This window comes from Procambarus clarkii, chromosome 18 (assembly GCF_040958095.1).
Source record: "Procambarus clarkii isolate CNS0578487 chromosome 18, FALCON_Pclarkii_2.0, whole genome shotgun sequence".
NCBI classification, from domain to species: Eukaryota; Metazoa; Arthropoda; class Malacostraca; order Decapoda; family Cambaridae; genus Procambarus; species Procambarus clarkii.
The window spans coordinates 31,286,798-31,295,995 of NC_091167.1; the positions used below are offsets into that span (position 1 = coordinate 31,286,798).

The 9,198-nt window shown below is 39.6% G+C and overlaps 2 non-coding genes across 2 annotated transcripts; one reads left to right on the plus strand and one right to left on the minus strand.

Annotated features, from left to right (window-relative positions):
• Nucleotides 1–8,082: 8,082 nt before the first annotated feature.
• On the plus strand, nt 8,083–8,155 carry TRNAM-CAU (transfer RNA methionine (anticodon CAU)). The gene has a single exon. It is a non-coding gene; the product is annotated as a tRNA-Met (tRNA).
• A 762-nt stretch (nt 8,156–8,917) lies between these two features.
• Nucleotides 8,918–8,989, minus strand: TRNAW-CCA (transfer RNA tryptophan (anticodon CCA)). Its single transcript has one exon. It is a non-coding gene; the product is annotated as a tRNA-Trp (tRNA).
• Between the last annotated feature and the right edge of the window lie 209 nt (nt 8,990–9,198).

The following is a 9,198-nucleotide window of genomic DNA, read 5'->3' on the forward strand; positions in this document are numbered from 1 at the left end:
AGAAATTAATTTTAGTGAAGAATTAGTAGAAAAATGGGATGAACTATATGTGCAAAATTCAATATGATAGAAAAATAGATTATGAGTCATTGCATTAGACAGCCGGCAGTTGTCATAATAATAATAAAGTATTAATAATAAAGCAATACTAATAATAAAGCAATAATAATACTAATAAAGTAATAATAATACTAATAAGTAATAATAATAATAATAAAGTAATAATAATAATAAAGTAATAATAAAATTCAATAATCAATAAAACGTTTGGATTATTGCCCTAATTATTATTATTAAAAATATTTTATTATTATTAGAAGTATTTTATTATTAAAAGTATTTTATTTTATTAGTAAAAGTATTTTATTTTATTAGTAAAAGTATTTTATTATTATTAATATTATTATTATTATTATTATTATTATTATTATTATTATTATTATTATTATTATTATTATTATTATTATTATTAAGAAACATTCTACAATGCCGTAGTGCTTAAGTAAAGGTCAATGAAAGATCCAATTTATGCTTAAGTGTATAAAAGCTAAATTTTTGGATGATGATCGAAATATTTGAGCTGAATTCTAGTAGCCATTTGCTGTTATTCGGTCAGTTAAAGATGTTCTGTGCATAGCATTAATGTTGCAGATGTATATGATCTCTGAGTGGTACTAAAACATATGTTGCAGATTTCTATGTTGAATAAAAGTTCTGAATGCCGACCATTTCTTTGGAAATACGTTGGCGGCTATAGACGTTCTCTGTGTGGTACTAATGCATTATTAGCATAAAATTAGTCTGTAGTTCGTCAAATTAATGATTGTACATAAAACACGCTATGAAATACCAAAATTAAACTCTTTGTGCGAAAAAAACTACAAATTTTAATTAAAAAGAAAAGCAATTAATTAAAATATAATCACCCCTCGAGACATAAATTGCCTGTGTGCTGATGGGCGTCAGAGACTAATTAGTGAAAAGCATTTAAATGTATTTGTTACCCTCGTATAAAATAATATGTTTGACAAGCAATTATCACCAGGCCGTAAAACATTGGTTCCTGTGTCATATGGATTCACAAACATTAAAGTATTGTAAAAATGATTGTGATACAATATGTCAAATTTGCTTTGCTGTGGGCCATAATTTTCTTTGCAAAAGTTGCAGTAACTGCGTCTACTTAGACCTTATTTACGCGTGTGGGTTATTTGCCTTTATTGATAAGCATTGTTTATTATTTTTCCGTGTATAGTTTATGAATTAGGTTATGCCAGAGTAATGGAAAATGTATAGGAAGAACTCATTTTATATTTAATCCTGCAAATTAGAGCAATTTGGTGGAACTGTAATGTAACGTTACAAGAGGTTGCATAGAATCGTAAAAGTTAATTATACCTATAAATCAATACACAATAGGTGTTAAATACGTATCGAGTGTCCAGTACAAGTCCACGTGTGTCTATGTATCAGGGTGTCAATCTGTTCATATAAGTCCCTGTTTTCACCTATTTCCGTATACATGTGTCATCGTACCCAAGATCTATATCTCCTTTCTTTTAGCCTGCTCTTTGTTGCTAGTTCAAATTAATTGAAAGATGCACGTGGCCTGGGTTCCCTTACTCCACACAAATGTGTCACTAATCTCAATTAAATAATTGCTATTGTGTGTTGCTCCGTGAGTTTATTTTGACCATGTCATTTCCAAAGGTACTACACTCATGTAGGTCACAGGTCCGTCACCACACACCAGAGGATATTACACAACATATCCGCAAAATTGTATAGAAAATAATGCACCGCTTCGGGAAGATCATTTACTTCTTTCGAGAATATTATGTATATAAACAACGAGCATTGTTGGTGGTAGTACGGAGCCAGCTGGAGTCCAGACTACTCTCAGTTTTTTTTTAAATGTTAGGAGGAAATTTGTAATTAATGTTTGTAGTGGGATCAGTCAGTCCCTGTTTCCTGTATGCATCATCTTCAAGAAAAGCTTCTTATGTGGGACTCTATCGAATGCTTTTTTAAATTGAGATAAATGAAGTCTGCTCTTTCCTGAAGGATCTCTATGACCAGATTGCTAGAATTAGGTTCATTTAACTTTCAGTTTTAAAACCACACTGCAAGATTTTCCAGTTATATACCTTATATTACATTCTTTGGTAATTTTGCTACTACATTTGTAAGTAATACTGATCCGTAATTTAATTGGTCGTCTTTGTCACTATTTCATAAATAGGAACTATATGCAATTTTCTGTGTCTCATTTTTTTTTAATTTCTGGAAAATAGTTTACAAAGGGTTGCTAAACACGTCAGCGCATTTTCTCCGTACTGAGGGTGATATTCCATATGTTCCTACTGCTTTGTTTCTGCATAAACCCCCTATGTGATTTTTCACATCATCTTTAGGTTATTTTGGGTTATGGTATAACGTCCGCTGCGTATTTGGTGTATGAAATCCACTCTTTATTTTACGAACACACATTCAATTTGACTATTTTTGGTTATCGCAAATTTGTTTAGCAGAACCTGTAAAACTAATGGCCGTTTTCAATCTCTGAATCTTATCTTCCACATGCAGTTTGTTTTTAAAGAAATTTTTGAATAGGCGAGTTTTAGTTTTGTATTTGTCTGCAATTCCTCTCTCAAAGTTTAATACTTTTTTCCTTGTTACTGAGAGGTATTCGTTTAACACATGTTTGTGGTTCTCACATGTTTGTCGGGCTACTTTTTCTACATTGTTTTTTCTTGACTTTGTGTTTCCTGGCTTCTTAGTAATTTCTGTTTAGCAAATCTCATTTTTTTTAATTTCCGTTCCTTTATTCTGAAATAAATCCGAGTGTACCTTTGCAATAAACATCGATAAAAATTTTAACTAGGGGTTTACCTATCAACAACCCTTTGCACTCAAATTTGTTTAAGAATTCGCACAGTTCCCTAAAGATTAGTTTTTACAGTCGAGTTTTTCTAAAATCTCCTATTTTCTTATTTCTTCTATGTTGTATTAAATTGCATTTTTACTTGGATATTATCGCTCGTGCCTAATGGAGGCCATGCACTATTGGTAAAATATTTAATCCTTTTCCCTATTGAATATGAGATCTAGTGATAACGGAACGCTCTTTCTTCTTACTCACGTGTCCAGCTCTACGGTTGGAAGTCCTGTGAGAGAGAAACTGTGTATATTTTACGGGGATTGAGCTTCGGCTCTTTGGTCTCGCCTCTAAACAGTGAATCAACTGGTGTACAGGTTCCTGAGTCTATTTAACTCAATCATATCTACATTTGAAATTTTGTGTGGATTCTGCCTCAATCACATCACTGCCTAGTGCATTTCATTTGTTAACTATCCTGATAATGGAAAAAAATGTTTCTTATGTCTCTGTGGCTCATTTGGGTAATACATTTCCACCTGTGTCCTCTTGTTAGTGTTCTGTCCATGCTATGTGTTTTGTCTTTGTCCACCCTGTCAATTTCTCTAAACATTTTGTAGGTGGTGATCATGACTCCTATAACTCTTTTGTCTACCAGGGACGTGAGGTTTAATTCCCGTAGCCTTTCCTCTTAACTCATGCTTCTCAACTCTTGAACTAGTCTGGTGGCATACCTCTGATTTTTCTTTAACTTTGTCTTGTATTTAACTAGGTATGTACTCCAGGCTGGAGCTGCATTCTCCAGGATTGGTCTGACATATATGGTATACAAGATTCTGAATAATCCCTTACATAAGTTTCAAAAAGGCAGCTCTTGTGTTGGCCAATCTAGCATACGCCGTTAATGATATTATTTTGACATGAGCTTCTGGGAACAGTTTCGGTGTAATATCAACCCCAGATCTTTCTCTTTACTTGACTCTTGCAGGATTTCACCTCCCAGATGATACCTTATATTCGGCCTCCTGCTCTCGTCACCTAATTTCATTACATAACACTTACCTGAGTTTAACTTGAGTAGGTATTTTCTAGACCATTTCTCCAGTTGTCCAAGTCGTCTTGTAGTTTTTTCTATCTTCCTCGGTGCATGCGTACGCACCTAATTGTGCTTGCGGGGGTTGAGCTTTGTCTCTTTGGTCCCGCTTCTCATCTATCAATCAACTGATGTACAGATTCCTGAGCCTACTGGGCTCTATCATATCTACATTTGAAACTGTGTATGGAGTCAGCCTCCACCACATCACTGCCTAGTGCATTCCACCTGTTAACTACTCTGACACTGAAAAAGTTCTTTCTAACGTCCCGTCCCACACCCCTGTGTGTGTGTGGGTGCTGATTGTATCAAGCCGCGAAGTAACTTTAACCGGGACGGAGTTTGACAGCAGTTAACAGACAGCCGACAGTAAAAGTTTATACATCGACGGGAGTAGTCTATAAATCAACTATAACTGATCGCGGATCGAATTAAACAGGACGTTGTTATTCGATTGCAACAGAGTGTTCGATGATTTGCAACAAGCTGTGGATCAACTGTCACATTCTATGCATCAGTAAAAACATTGCTCCTAATATTATTTTAATAGACCCAAAATCACCTCCTGATTGCCAATCACAAGAGACACATTGCCATTTAGTCTTTCATTATGCTTCTAATTATACAAAATGAGAGTCACAAGAGCATGTCAATGTCCAGATTAATCATTTTCGCTTCCCAATGCTTCATGATAAATTGAGAACCTTACCTTGTTTTGTAATTTAGGTTTAGAGCTCTGAAATTAACGCTAGGCTTTAATTTCAAAGTTTAGGCTATAATTTATAACCATCTTTCTGGGTGGTTATAAATAGGAGCTGTCTCTTATGGGCAAATAGGCCTTCTGTAGTTACCTTTATTCATATGTTCTTATGGCTGTTAAAGACAAAGATGTCCTTAGTTCTTAAACGTTGGTATACTCCTTGGAGGAAGTGACTCCTGCGACTGGTTCCTACAGGATTAATTTGTAACAATCCAGATTTACAACGATGTTTTGTTCCGTTTCAATACGAATATAAAATTTTGGTAAACTTTTTGTGACAGGAATCATCGTATTATAATATCTTATTTATGTAGTTTACCTATACATAAAACTACTTCAAGATCTTCCAGACCAGGTGATTGACCTTGGGGTGAACGGCGATGGTTTAGTTTGGTGAGGGGCTTAAACAAGAGCCAAATGCGAGCGGGGTATTAAGGCCAACACAATAGCTTACTGACCAGCCCGCGAATATAATTTAGTCCTGAACACAGTCCAGAACTGAAATAAACTTTACAATGTATAAGTACAGGCAGGTGAGGAAGCTCGGCGTGTCAAATCCTTGTGACGAAGTCATATCATCTATTAGATAAAAGGTCAATCAAAAGGTCAGGACTCCCCCACACACCAGAGGTATTCCGTTACAGGGCTCCACCCCACACACCAGAGTGTTCCGTTACAGGGCTCCACCCCACACACCAGAGTGTTCCGTTACAGGGCTCCACCCCACACACCAGAGTGTTCCGTTACAGGGCTCCACCCCACACCAGAGTATACCGTTACAGGGTTCCACCCCACACACCAGAGTGTTCCGTTACAGGGCTCCACCCCACACACCAGAGTGTTCCGTTACAGGGTTCCACCACACACCAGAGTGTTCCGTTACAGGGCTCCACCACACACCAGAGTGTTCCGTTACAGGGCTCCACCCCACACCAGAGTATACCGTTACAGGGTTCCACCCCACACACCAGAGTGTTCCGTTACAGGGCTCCACCCCACACACCAGAGTGTTCCGTTACAGGGCTCCACCACACACCAGAGTGTTCCGTTACAGGGTTCCACCCCACACCAGAGTATACCGTTACAGGGTTCCACCCCACACACCAGAGTGTTCCGTTACAGGGCTCCACCCCACACACCAGAGTGTTCCGTTACAGGGCTCCACCCCACATACCAGAGTGTTCCGTTACAGGGCTCCACCCCACACCAGAGTATACCGTTACAGGGTTCCACCCCACACACCAGAGTGTTCCGTTACAGGGCTCCACCACACACCAGAGTGTTCCGTTACAGGGCTCCACCACACACCAGAGTATACCGTTACAGGGTTCCACCCCACACACCAGAGTATACCGTTACAGGGTTCCACCCCACACACCAGAGTGTTCCGTTACAGGGCTCCACCACACACCAGAGTGTTCCGTTACAGGGCTCCACCCCACACACCAGAGTATACCGTTACAGGGTTCCACCCCACACTAGAGGGTATTCCGTCGCAGGCCGCCACGACAACAGCTCCCTGGAACGCTCAGTTGCTTCTTCCACAACACGACTTTACTCCCCCACATTCCCGCTTCCCATTTTTCACTGGGATCTAAGTGTTACGAGACGTTAATGTTGTGTTCGAATAAGAAACGTCTTAAGTAATTGCGTCTGCCCATTACAGATTTTCCATTTAAATTTTTTGTTCCCGTGAGAGATGCATTGCTTCAGGGAAGCCAAGAAGACACGAGATTAGCGGTGCTAAAGATACCAATAATAGTGGTTATAAAGGATGTGAGATTAGCGGTGCTGAAGGGGGTCGAAGCTACACATTAGGCAAGTATGGTTAAGACTCAGAGGTTTAACCAGATGACAAGAGTCACCTTCAACTTGAGGTTCAGCTTGGCAGAGTTGAGGCCAAGCAGTAATGCACTATCCCACGAGTATGTTTATAACTGTAAGCATTAAATTCATCATTATTTTGAAGCTATAGAAAGAACAGTGAGCTGGAAGTAAGGGCTATGAAGGTATTGATTATTAGTATTTAAAACTATTTTATAATAAATCCAAACGTTATCATTTTGTGTAGTAGTTAAAAATTATCAATATGGCAACATTTCAAAATACTTTCTTCTATAAATAATTAAACAACATATTATATTAGAACAAAGGTATTATAACACAAAACCCGACATTTGAGGAGTTATATATAACTGACTTTCAACATAATGGACCCATTATTCTGATGTGTTTATGAGGCATTATTTTGTAATTTCACTGTGTGTTGACAGTGGCGTAAGGTTGGCGACACCACTATCTACACCTAGGTGTGGTGGGTGTCTGATTGATCGGTGAATGTTGTTTCATCTGATGCCTATAAAACTCCAAGCCCATAAAAATTTATGTTTGAATTTTTCTTGTTTTTTCAGCTCATCACTGTACAGTTGGTGGTGCATGTTTTCAGGGAGCCTACAGACGCAAGGTCCATCTCATCCATTGCTATAATATTTTTTTCAATAATTTCGTGGTTGTAGAATCATCCGTTTTCTGCAATTATAACCTAAAGTAATTTAGTTAAAGAAAAACTGTAGAGTTTTTACTACCAAACTGAGTATGTCCTCTTGTTTGTCAAAGTGTGTTGAGACTCTTGTTGGGACTGAGATCAACACAATAGTACAAGTGTCACAACCACTTGTCCAAGTACTCACAGTGCTGGCAGTCTGGCATTGAGAAATACTGCAAATAATCCTCATTCCTCCTCTAGATTCCAGACGACTTGCTGTTTAATTTCAGAAACTGTCAGAAAATGGGTCGTCGACAGTGTCTGTTTCCAACCACCGACTCAGAGCAGAAATTTCAGCGATACAGCAGAGCACTTTTGAGTTTCTGTCAATAAACTACATACCGCCGGCCAGGTAGGAATAGCCAAGGGTCCTCATCAACCTCAAAATGATATTGCCTCTCATCTAAATTTGGGTCGGTCCTGAATTAAAAAATGCAGGCTTCAAAAAATGGAAAGGACCAAAATTCATTGAGTACTGAGATCAAGCGCCCTCATACGACGATGTCATCTATTTAAGCCACAAGTCACAGGCCAGTCACGGGCGGTCATTCAGACGAACAAGGTGATTGGTCTCCTCCCATTAGCCACATGACCTTTAACGTCGTCGAGGTGAATGACGCCAGATCTCGACTACCGCCATCCATTTTGGACCAAACAATATATCTTCAAATATAGATACAACCTAATACCAAGTACATTATATGTTTATATAGCCTAACATGAGAATTATATATTCACAGGTCATCCTTAAGATGTTATAATGATCTAGTCTAGTGTATAGCAAAAGTAGCACACATGCTTATAGAGCCTCGATGGCGCAGTAGGCAGCGCGTGAGTCTCATAATCTCAAGGTCGTGAGTTCGATCCTCACTCGGGGCACTTATTTTGGGAGCCTCGCGGCTGAGTGGACAGCGCTTGTAGGTAGTAGTCCTATGGGCACGGGATCGATTCCCGGCCGAGGCAGCAACAAATGGGCAGAGCGAAGGGAATTATCAGTGGAAAGCGCCAAGCCATTACGACGTCTATAGCGCTTGGAAGGGGTCTGGATAAGAATTTGGGATGGGACGGGGGAGGGGGGATGGAATGGTACCCAACCACTTGGACAGTCGGGGACTGAACACCAACCTGGCCTCCCGAGACCGTCGGTAGGGCAGGTCTCAGTGTTCAGGTTTTACCTGAACACTGAGACCGTCGCTCTACCGTCCAGTCCAACAGAGGCATCAGGGCAGAGTTTCTTTCACCCTGAGGTCTCTGTTCACCTAGCAGCATATAGGTACCTTGGAGTTAGGCAGTTTCTATGGGCTGCTTCCTGGGGATATGTGTGTGTGTGGGTGTGTGTGTATTCGCCTAGTTGTGCTTGCGGGGGTTGAGCTCTGCTCTTTCGGCCCGCCTCTGAACTGTCAATCAATCAACTGTTACTAACTACTAACTAACTAATTTTTTTTACACACACACACAGAGGAAGCAGCCCGTAACAGCTATCTAACTCCCAGGTACCTGTTTACTACTAGGTAGCAGGGGTATCAGGGTGCAAGAAATTCTGCCCATTTGTCTCTGCCGGCGCCGGGAATCGAACCCGGGCAAAAGAATTATGAGTCTCGCGTGCTGTTCACTCAGCTACCAAACCCCTAAAACACATAGTGACCCCGGAGTGACTCGAACACCCAGCCTTCTGATCTGGAGTCAGACGCGCTACCATTGCGCCACGAGGCCCTTAGGCTCTGTGTGGCTCTGCTCAGTCTTTACACTCTACGTGTAAAGACTCTATGTGACTCTGTGTGTGCGTGTGGGAGGGGGGGGGGATTGAAATATAAATAGTAGATATTTGATAAAGTAATATAGTAGTTAGTGATAGAGAAATATATATATATAGATATTTTATATTATTGCTCTACGATCACTCTTCGGAATCCTCGTAGGTG